General features: G+C 39.1%; 1 pseudogene; it reads left to right on the top strand.

Annotated features, from left to right (window-relative positions):
• Positions 1-5,979: 5,979 nt before the first annotated feature.
• Positions 5,980-6,711, top strand: LOC118902573 (annotated as a pseudogene).
• Positions 6,712-12,255: the final 5,544 nt, after the last annotated feature.

Below are 12,255 nucleotides of genomic sequence, written 5' to 3' on the forward strand. Positions count from 1 at the left end.
GTGAAAATCCCATAAATTTCCTGAAACAAAGGTCAATTATACTTCAGATGAACCGACTGAAAGAGAAACGTGGACTGGAAAGAAGGGTGGTGGGAAACCAAGCAGATGACATGGACAGATGTCTCCAAAAGAGCTTACGCACAATTTTTCCTTCAGTTTCTATAGTTCCTGTTGACAGGTGCTTTTGCAGTTCTATGAGGATTTCCTAATAAATAAAAACTTTAAAAAATATTGCATGATGCTTTGTTTCTTGCATTTTAAGGAGATGAAGAGGCATATCAAATTCATATCTTTGTTATGAAGATTGAGAAGCAGAATTTATTCGATCGAGTTTAAGCTTACTAAATATTTACATTTGGGGATTGAGGGGTTTTTTTTTTTTTTTTTCTATTTTTAAGTTAAATCCAGATGTTTTCAATCCATGTAAAATGACAACAGATATGTAATACATTCCTCAAAAATCCATATAAAGCTTAGCACAATGCCTAGCATGTAATAAGTGCTCAATAAATGTTAGCTATTATTATTGTTGATATATATTTACAGAAAATAAATATAAAATGTTTTCTAAGACATACACACTCTTAGAAAAAACAGTACAGTCACATGGTGAAAAAAGCAAATAGTTTGCAATAACGAACGATGAAAATCAACAGCGACTTGCCTCCTCCCACTCCTACTCTCCCATCTTATTCCTCAGATGCAGTTAAGTGCCTTTAACTCTTTTAGTAATTGCTTCAGGGGGTTGTCTCATATTTCTAAATTATAGGCCTATATATCATTTTATTGAGAAACCAATTTGAGGCGTTATCAACTGAATTCTTTCCACAGCAGATGAGGGTTTAGATCTCTTGAGTCATTCTATTATTCATTCAGTCAACAAATAATTATTGAACACCGACTGCACCAAGCACTGAGTAGGAGCTGAGGATGCCCCGGTGAACAAAACTGACCAAACGCCTTGCCTGCAGGGAGCTTACATTCTAATGGGAAGAGAGACGTTAAACAAACAAGTAAAATACATTGTATGCCAGGTGGTTATAAGTTCAAAAGAGAACAATTAAGTAAGGAGGGGCTAGGTGGAGGGACTACAGTTTTAATGGGTTAGTCCGGGAATGCTTCACTGAGAAGTTGATTATTTGACTCTAATCTTGGGAAATTTTCTTATATTGTTCCTTTGATAATTTATTCACCTTTGTTTTCTCTATTCTATCTTTGGGATGCCCTGTTGATCAGATAGGGCTGGTTTAATCCTCTACGCTGCTTGGATATTTTAAATATATTTTTTAAATTTCTCTCTGTTTTGTTTTTTGGGGGATTTTCTTGATTTTATCTTTTCAACTCTTCATACTACAGGTATGTGGAGGTCTTCTTTTTTTTTTTTTTTTTTTTAAGACACTTGAGGTCTCCTGGGAAGTCACCTCTGACTTCTAGGCTCAGGAAAGAAACCAAATTGATGACATTTTATGCCCAAAGAAATGGATGGCAGTCCACTGACCCATGTAAATGTGGAAATCTCTTATTTTTTATTGATTCCAATCACATTCTTTGTGTACTCATGGATTTGTTACTTTTACATGCCTTTACTACGATTCTGATGGACTCTAGGGAAGAAGAGAAAATTAATGTATTGTGTAACCTGCTGTCTATAACTGAATATCCATGTACAATTTTTAAAAGCGTTTATTGATTGCTAATTTCCATCATATATATGCATACATTTATGTAAATTTTCCATACATTTATCCCAAATATATATTAATATATATGTGTCTGTATACACAAATGTATGTGTATATCGGTATGTATTTGTGTGTGTGCGTGTGTGTGTGTTAATCTTTTTTCCATCATTCCACTCTTCTGGGGTTAAGATATGTAAACTCAAGAAAGATCATCAATCTCAAAGACATAAAGTCCTACACATTATGTTTCAAGGTGAACAAGCATAGCATATTTTAGGGCCTGTAAGAATGGCTAGAGTGTAGGTTTGTTTTAGGAAGAGGGAAATGATCACAGAAGACTCTGGAGAGAAATTTTTTAAAACAGAGCCAGATCCTGAAGGACCGTGTAAACAAAGTTAAGAAGTTTGAAGTTTATTCTATGATCTATAGGGAACCACTGAATGAGTTGAGCAGAGAATGATGTAATCAGATTTATACTTTAGAAAAATCACTGGCTACAGCAGAAAGATTTAAGCAGGGTGCAAAATGGAGATGAGGATCAGCTTGCAGGTGATTGCAATGATGCAAGCAAGCGATAAAGGTGGTCTGAACAGAGGTAGCGGCAGCAGAGATGGAAAGAATTGGACCAATTTGAGAGATATTTGGGAAGCAGAGTTGATGACTCTTGGTGTTTGTTAGCAATAGGAGTGGAAATGGGAAGAGGGGTCCGGGAAAATTGCCAGTTCTGACCTAGGCAGTGGGTGCTGGTGCCATTCACTAAGATAGGAAGCTTAGACAGACAGAGCAGCAGCTTAAGAAGAAGCTGATGGGGGAGAGAGAAGAGACTAGGATCCAGAAGCCAGCCATATGCCCCGAGGCAGCCCACAGCCATCCACATGGAGGGAGGTGCCCTCTCACCGGAATGTAGACTGAAGCACTGATTGATATATATCCTGCCAGACACTCCCCAGAAATGGTGATTTGGGGACCAAAGTGAGAACAGGACTGTTTATTACTTCAGAGTCCACAGAAAAGACACCACAATTTCCAGAATTTATCTCCAGGGACAGAGGAAGTTTACTCCCACTGAAAAATTTTTAAATTGTATTTTTGTGGCAGGCCACGCATCGTGGATTCAACATGCTAATTACAGCTACATGAAAGTGTACTCCCCAATTCGAAGATACATGTTCTATTCAAGCACACATACAACACTTATCCCAATCGATCCCATACCAGTCACAAAGACAGCATGAAATTTTTCAAAAATTTGATGTCATAGAGGTTACATTTTAACCACATTATTTCTAAGTTAGACAACTTAGAATATAGAATATAGAAAATATATTATATTTATAATATAGAAAAGGAGGAATACCACATTTTGATTAAAAGCACCTCCAAACAATTCATGAGTTAAAAAGGAAATGATAATGGAAATTACAAAATATCTAGACCTGAACAACCATCAAGGTATTACATATCAGAACGTATGGGGAACAGTTAAAGTGGTTCTTAGGTATAAGTTTGTGGCCTCAAATATTTCTTTAAAAGAGAATTGAAATGAATAAGCATTTACTTCAAGAAAGTGCATTAACTCACTCAAAAAAATTTAGACACCAAAGTCTCATCTTTTTTAATACAAAACATTATTGGGTATATTTTACCATAATAAAAATGGGGGGAAGGGGAACATTATTGGGTAAATAAACAAACACCTATTTGTCCAAGTAAAATTTATATCAGCCAAGTAATAAAAATGCTGATTTCATTCAATCTGCCTTCTTTGCTTTTTTATATCTATATTGATCAAAAACTTCAATGGGTTAGTAGATATTTGGCTTTTTCATATGTATTACGTATATATAATATCTATATGTACATGCAATATGATTCTCCGTATGTATATATCATAGTCCAACTCGGACATTTTGCCTCTAAATAGAAAACAGCTCTGAGAGAAGCAAGATGAAGGAATAAATAAGGACATGGGCCCGGGGTCAGAGAGCACTGAATTCTGTCTCCACTTTAATCTTGTATTATCTGGGTGACTTTGGCACATCTATGTAACCTCCGAAAACTTCAATTTCCTTCTCTGTAGATTAGAGTTGCTGTGACACTGGTACCAGCCACAAATGATTGTTACAGGTTACTGAATACACAGTGCCGGTATCGTCAGGGCAGGGCGGTGGGGAGGCACTTGTGGGTGTTTTTGTTTGTTTTTTTTTTTACCATTCTAATAAGTATTAAGTGACATTATGTTTTACTAAGAGACTGCTATAAACTGAAGGTTTGTGTCCTCCAAAATTCATCTGTTGAAAATACTAACTCACAATGTGATGATATTTGGAGTTCGGGCCCTTGGGGGTGATTACGAAGGTGTAGCCCTCGTGAATGGACTAGTGCCTTTATAAAACAGACCTTAGAGAAATCCTTCACCCCTTCCTGGAAGTTCATAGCGAGATGGCCGTTTATGAACCAGGAAGCGAGTCCTCGTCAGACACTATGAATCTGCCAGCACCTTGATCTTGGATTTCCCAACCTCCATAATTGTAAGAAATACATTTCTGTTGTTTACAAGCTACCCAGTCTATGGTATTATGTTATAGCAGCCCAAATGCGCTAAGACAGAGACATTCGTTATGATAACAGCCCAAGGATCCCTATTCTAGTTGACAAGGGAATAAATATAAACAAGTCCCTAATCAATGACTTCACTAGTTGTTTTTCTTTCTTATCCAGCTGGGTGAATTGCTGAAATATAGGTATGGGCGCACAAATATACACAGACACACAAGCAAATCTCACCACTTTTGTCAAGTGCACCCTTTTGGACTATCATGGAAGACTTTCTTCTAGGAATTGAGGAGTAATGTGTACTCTTTTACACTTTTCCAAAGAGGAATAAGCAAGACTTGTAAGGTTTGGTCGACAGAATAATGACTCCCAAAGATGCCCACGTCCTAATCTACTGAACCTGTGAATTTGTTACAATACATTTCATGGCAGGGGGGATTTAATGCTGCAGATGGAATTAAAGCGGCTGATCAGCAGGTCCTGAGATGAGGACAGTATCCTTAGTTATCCCAGTGAGCCCAGTGGAATCGCAAGGCATCTTTAGAAATAAAAGAGGGAGAGAGGAGACTCAGAGTCAGAGGGACGCAGCAAGAGAAAAACTCCACCTGTCATTTGCTGGCTTTGAAGATGGAAGCAGGTCACATACCAAGGAACGTGGGCAGCCTCTAGAAGCCAGAAAAAAGCCAGGGAACAGATTTTCCCCTAAGCCTTCAGAAGGAACGCAGCCTTGCCAATGCCTTAATTTTAGTGAGACCAGTTTTGGACTTCTGACCTCCAGAAGCTGAAGAGAATAAATCTGTATTGTTTTAAGTCACTGAGTTTGAGATAATTTGTTAGAGTGGTAGCAGGAAACGAATACATAAGAGTTCCTTACAAGGAAAGAAAGATGAGGTGACCCCTCACTGAATACATTTCTGAAAGGACTTTGTTCCCATTAATCCACAGAATCCAGACTATGTTTGTGATTCCTGCCTTGGTTACAGTTTCTCAGGATTCAGTCCTGGGACATCTCATCCCTCTGTGTTCTCCCTGACTCTGTAACTTCATCCACATTCATGGCTTTAGATGCCATTTTTATATAGGGCTGATCCACAAGTTTGTATCTCTCACTTAGCCCTCCTTTCAGAGCTCCAGGCCAGAATATCTCCGCTTGGGTATCTCACAGGGATCTCAAGCTACAGGGATCCAACACTGAACTCTTCATTTTCTACTCTCCACTCCCCATCCTCACACCCCCAGCCTGCCTTTCCCTAGACTTCTCCAATTGCTCATGATAGAAAGTAGTCAAAAAACATTTGACACCTTTTCTCAACCTCCGATTACCGAGTCTTGCCAAGTCTGTCCTCAAATCTGTTTCTAATTCACTCAGTTCTTGCCACCTTTTGTCACCACCCTAGTCCAAGCTATCATCATCTTTTCCCTGAACTACTGTAACAGCCTCCTAACAGCCCTGCTTCCCTCAATACCCCTCCAGTTCATTCTCCACACTGCAGCCAGGGTGATTTTTTTTTTTTTTTTGGCCCGCCTCGTGACTTGTGGGATCTTAGTTCCCTGACCAGGGATCGGACCCGGGCTCTCCGCAGTGAAAGTGCAGAGTCCTAACCACTGGACCATCAGGGAACTCCCCAGAGTGATCTTTCAAAATATGAATAAGATGATCCATGCCTCTGCTTAAGACCCTTTCGGGGCTTCCCGTTGCTCGTGCGAGAATATCCAAACCTGCTCTTTTCTGGCTGGAATCATGGAGGGAGCAGAAGAGAAGAAAAAGAAGGTTCCCGCTGTACCAGAAACCCTTAAGAAAAAGCAAAGAAATTTCACAGAGCTGAAGATCAAGCTCCTGAGAAGTTATCCAAAAGATGCTTTGAAAGGCAAGGAGGAGGTTTATCAATGAAAAGGCTAAGCACTGTTACAAGGAGTATAGGCAGATGTACAGAAGCAATATTCGAATGGCTAGGATGGCAAGAAAAGCTGGCAACTTCTATGTGCCTGAGGAACCCAAACTGGCACTTGTCATCAGGATCAGAGGTAGCAAAGGTGTGAGCTCAAAGGTCCGAAAGGTGCTGCAGCTTCTTCGCCCGCTCCAGATCTTCAGTGGCACCTTTGTGAAGCTCAGCGAGGCTTCAGTCAACATGTTGAGGATTGTGGAACCACATATTGCGTGGGGGTACCCAAACCTGAAGTCAGAAAATGAACTGATCTACAAGTTTGGCTATGGCAAAGTCAACAAGAAGTGAATTGCCCTGACAGACAACACATGGATTGCTCAGTCACTTGGTAAATGTGGCATCATCTGCATGGAGGATCTGATTCATGAGATCTGTTCTGTTGGAAAACGTTTCAGAGAAGCAAACAACTTCCCGTGATCCTTCCAATTGTCTTCTCCACTAGGTGTAATGAAGAAAAAGACCACCCAGCTTCTAGAAGGTGGAGATGCTGGCACCAGATCAATAGGCTTATTAGAAGGATGAACTAAGGTATCTACCTTGATTATTTCTGTAATCTGGTCAGTTAATAAACGGTGACTGCTTTCAAATTGAAAGAAAAAAGAAAAAAGAAAACCCAAACCCTTGAGCATGGCTTAAAAGGCCCCGCATGATCCTCCTGCATCTCTCCAAATCCATCTCCTGCCGCTACCCCCGTGCAGCCGCTACCCCTGTGCAGCCGCTACCCCTGTGCAGCCACATTGACCTGCTTTTAATTCCTTGAAGATTCCAACCCCCCTCCAACCTCAGGGTCTTCATACAAGCTATTCCTTCTGCCTGGAACACGTGCCTTCTAACTTTCCACATGACTCTTCATCCATCAGGTTTCATCTTATCAGAGAGATCTCCTCCAACTTAAAGTAGTCCTCATAACATCCTGTTACTTTCTTCCATAGCTCTTATCAAAATCATGAATTACACACACACTTAATTGTTTAATTCCTGTAACCCTTACTGGTCTGTACACTCCCCAGACCATGTCTGCTGTGTTCATCTCTGCATTGCTCACCCCAGGCACAGAGTCTGACACATAGTAAGTGCTCAGCCATGTTTGGTAAAGGAATAAATTAATAAATGAATGATGAATTTGGATGCAGTAAACAGAATTTTTAAAATCTTCTGTCACCTTTTAGAAATTATTTCTTCCTCTGTCCCCCACCAGACTCTCTTTGCCACTTACTCTTCCCTTCCCTAGCCAGTGCCTATGCTCCAAAACCTTTCTGCAGTATCAAAATACATCTATCCTGCCACATTCCCACAGGGACTCTGCCCTCTTCTGGCCAATATGGGAACTGATTCCATTTTACTGGAGCTTGAGGATTTATTTTCCTTCTCGGATATTTTTATCTTAATCAGCAACTTCTGGAAAACCAAGAGTTTGGCCCAAAATAAAGACTCCAAATCCATTTCTGTTTAGTAATGTGTATAAATAAAGTCCATTAACAAATTCACGAGTGATGAATCCTAAATATAACCATGGCAGATGTCACTCGTTAATCCAGCACCTGTTTATTACTCTATCTACTCTGGCTGTGAAACTTAGAACTTTTCAAGGAGACCCAGACCCAACAGGGGAGAAGGATATTGTAGCTAAGTTAATGAAACCGTCCCCTCTGTAGACAACTTCCCATCTCACTTCCCCCAGATCAGGACACTGGGGAGGAGAATGATCCCTGGGCTGAAAATTTAATCAGCTCCTATACATTATGGCACATGTAAGACCTTCTCATGCTCCCATCATGACTGAGAGAGTATCATTTCTAATAAAGGTTAGAGGATCAAGAAAAAGAACTGACACTACTCTGCAAGACTCCAGGGGGATGTTTAGAAAATCGTTGCTTTCTAGATGACATTGCCTTTGAGAATTGTTAGCGCTTGAATGTGTGTGATCCAACAGTTAATTGTGGGACCAGAGGAAATACTTGTTGGACAGAATGTCTGCCACTCCCCCTAGCAGGGAGACCTGAAAAGCAGTCTGGATTTGGGACACCCACGGCCGCCCTGGGCTACTCTGAGGCACTTGAAATTCCAGAGGCCACCTTGGATTGGCCTGCTGGTGCCACCCCTTCCCACCGCTCTCCCTCATTCCACTCCCAGCCCTGGGCATTATTATAGGCTGAAAAACTCAGACTTGGGGAAATGCAATGCTAGGGATGAGGGATGGAGCCGGGAATAAAACCAAATCCTGTGTATAAGGGTAGGATTTCCCAAAAGGTGGGTGGAGTCTCTCCCATGGGAGTTTAGAAACGAGGCATTTTTTTTTGAGAGGCACATATTTGAGGACAGAGGTGTAAGGTTGGGTATGGAACACCCACAAGAAAACACCCTGTGAATTGTTCAACTTCTTGGATTGTTTTCTCTTAGACTATGGGAAATGCTGTATTTAGTGTATAACATTTGGGGTATTTATTTTTATATTATAGATTATTTATAATTATATTAGATTATTATTAGATTAGATTGTTATTATTATATACCTGGTATGTTATATTAACATAATAATATTAATATACTATATCATATTATTATTACAACCCTCCATGTGGTAATTCTTTTTAGATACACCAAGCCTTCAATAAAATCTGATTTACCCAGAAATCATTGTATGAGAATGTTGAGGTAAATATAGGTATAATGCAGTGTAATTATATTCGTCAGAATCTTTTGGTGGCTGCAAATCAAACTGGCTTAAGTGAAAAGATGAATTCATTGGATCATTGAACTGAAAATTCAGGTGCTCAAACTAAACATTCAAGAATCTCTCTTTCCTTCTCTTAAGTGTAATTTCCTCTGTGTTGTCTTTATTTTCAAGCGGTTACTCCCATAGACGGGTGGAATGGCTACTAGTAGCTCCAATTTAGCAACTCCAACAAAATCAGAGCTTCTATTTCCAAAATGTTTCAGAGACAGTATTAGCCAGATACCTATTTGCTCCACTTGTCCAATCTCAAACCAATCACTGTGGACAGGAATGGCCAAACCTGGGTAAAATGTCCACCTCCAGAGCAAGGGGATTAAGTCAGGTCCTTGAACCACATAAACCAAATCTAAAATTACACATCCGGATGCAAGACACATAACATTTTAAAATAGATATGTTATATCAGGTACTGATAAGTCTTCTAAATAAAAATTTATATTTTTATTTATTTTCAATATAAAAATATAGCAAATTAAAAGAATAGAGGTGTGATCCAGCAATCCCACTCCTGGGCATATATCCAGACAAAAGTATAATTCAAACAAATACATGCACCTAAATTCATAGCACCACTATTCACAATAGCCGAGACATGGAAACAACCTAAATATCCATTGACAGATGAATGGATAAAGAAGATATGGTACATATATACAATGGAATACTACTCAGCCATAAAAAAGAATGAAATAATGCCATTTGCAGCAACATGGATGCAACTAGAGATTATCATACTAAGTGTAAGTCAGAAAGAGAAAGAAAAATACCATAAATGAACCTATCTACAAAACAGAAACAGAAACACGGACACGGAGAACAGAATGGTGGTCGCCGAGAAGAAGGGGGTTGGGAGAGGGATGGAGTGGGAGGTTGGGTTAGCAGATGTAAGCTTTTATATATAGAATGGATAAACAACAAGATCCTACTGTATAGCACGAGAACGATATTCAGTATGCTATGATAAACCATAATGGAAAAGAATATTAAAAAACGTATACATGTATAACTGAATCACTTTGCTGTACAGCAGTAATTAACACCATATTGTACATCAACTATACTTTAATTTAAAAAATTGCTAAAGAAAAAAAAATCATAGAGGAGGACAAAGTTTGCTTTTTAGAAAGGGTCAGCAGGGAATGAGGTCAGGACGAGTGGTTGACTCTGGCATAGAGGGTTTCAGCTATGGGCAATGAGAAGGGCAAAATCTCCGAGGGTGACATGCGCTGGGAGTATCTGACAGACAGTGGAAGGCCCCTGTGGCTGAAATACAGCAAGCAAAGAGTAAATGGTAGGCAATGAAGGAAGAGAGGGAGAGAGGAGGCAAATGAGGGACTGCCTTGTAGACCATGGCAAAGACCGTAACCTTTATTCTAAATGGAGCAGGAAGGCATTGAAGTAATTTGAGCTCAGGATCAACATGTTGCTACTTATATTTTAAGAGGATGACTGCCTACTGTTATAGACTTTAGGAGGCATCAGGGGAGGGAAGAGTGGAACCAGATGAGTGAGGAGGCACAGAGCACCAACAAAAGATGAAAGATAACAGTGGCTTTGGTTACGATAGTCGTGGTAGAAGCTGGATACATGGTCAAATTCAAGAATTATCTTTGAAGTCAATGCCAATAGGATTAGGAGATGGATTTGATAGAGGATGTGAAAGAAAGGGGTCCAGGATGATTTCAAGGTTTCTTGCTGGAGGAAGCAAGGGCTCCATGGAGGTAACACTACGTAAAGAATACTGGCAGCATGTCACACCCCCACACACACACATTTTATTGAAGAGCTCATGAACTCTATTACTTATGATCTGGCACTCAATGCCTGCACGTGTCTGGTAATCCCAAACACTGCTCTCAAGACTAACATCCTTCAGGCCTGCAGGGAAACACCTCTTGCCTCATATCCTTGAACTATAAGCATATGACTGTCCTGAAGGTATACAGGTTATGTTATTCCCAGTGCTGGAGGTGAAACACTGCTTTGAGCGAGAAGAGGATTGGAGCAGTGCAAGTTCTCAGGTAAGACAGACAAATGACCTTGTTATACCTTTCCTCTTACACAAATAGCATCATTTCCCAGCAGTACTGAACATCAGTTTTCTTGCTTCTCTTGATGCTCCAATTTGCGGCCTGGAAGATACCCACCAACTATCTCATTATTCAAAACTGTTGCATATGGTTTCTGAAAAAACAATTGGCAATATTTTAAAAATTGTCATTACTCTTAAACTTATAGATGTAGACCTAGATCTAACTAATGCATGAACTATGATACTGATTATTTACATTGGTAATTAGATGAACATTGAACTCTAGATTTGCAAATGGTTTTACTTTTATGAAAATACCTAGTAAGATTTAATTAACTTTTCCAAAACATTTAAATTTAAATATATGTAAATTAGGCACAGAGCCCTGCAGAGGTAAGCCTTGAACTTTAGCTCTGTGAAGGGATCAGCTGCATTTCTTTATCCCACGGTCAACATGCCATGGGTATCCCAGCACCAGTCCACTGGTCTGAACATTTTTTGGAGATGGACTAGTTTTAGTTTAATAATTTTGATTTAAAATTTTGATATGCATTAATTATCATATGTATTTTTGCCTTTAACTTTTGTAGACAATTTAAACTATTTAGAAGAAATAACTTTCCTGAAAAGACAGAAATAATTTTAACTTTTTGACTTTGCATTTACTCTAATATGCACTCATGAATATATCCAATTTTGTATCCACTGAATACACCCACATTTTATTGTTTAATCCTTCAGAACCTAATTGCCAATATGACACAAATTAAATGAAAATCTTTATTACAACGTGATAAATGACTTTGCTAAAGTCAAGAAAAATCTGTTTTATGGAATAACTATATAAAAATGTACACAATAATATGTACTGATAATAATGTGTGAATTATGCATATCTTTTATTTTATTTTTTAAATTTATTTTTATACAGCAGATTCTTATTAGTTATCCATTTTATACATATTAGTGTATATATGTCAATCCCAAACTCCCAATTCATCCCACCACCACCACCCACCCCCCTGCCGCTTTCCCCCCTTGGTGTCCATACGTTTGTTCTCTACATCTGTGTCTCTATTTCTGCCTTGCAAACCAGTTCATCTGTACCATTTTTCTAGGTTCCACATATATGTGTTAATATACGATATTTGTTTTTCTCTTTCTGACTTACTTCACTCTGTATGACAGTCTCTAGATCCATCCACATCTCTACAAATGACCCAATTTCGTTCCTTTTTATGGCTGAGTAATATTCCATTCTATATATGTACCACACCTTCTTTATCCATTCATCTGTCGATG

Source organism: Balaenoptera musculus, chromosome 10 (assembly GCF_009873245.2).
Source record: "Balaenoptera musculus isolate JJ_BM4_2016_0621 chromosome 10, mBalMus1.pri.v3, whole genome shotgun sequence".
NCBI classification, from domain to species: domain Eukaryota; kingdom Metazoa; phylum Chordata; class Mammalia; order Artiodactyla; family Balaenopteridae; genus Balaenoptera; species Balaenoptera musculus.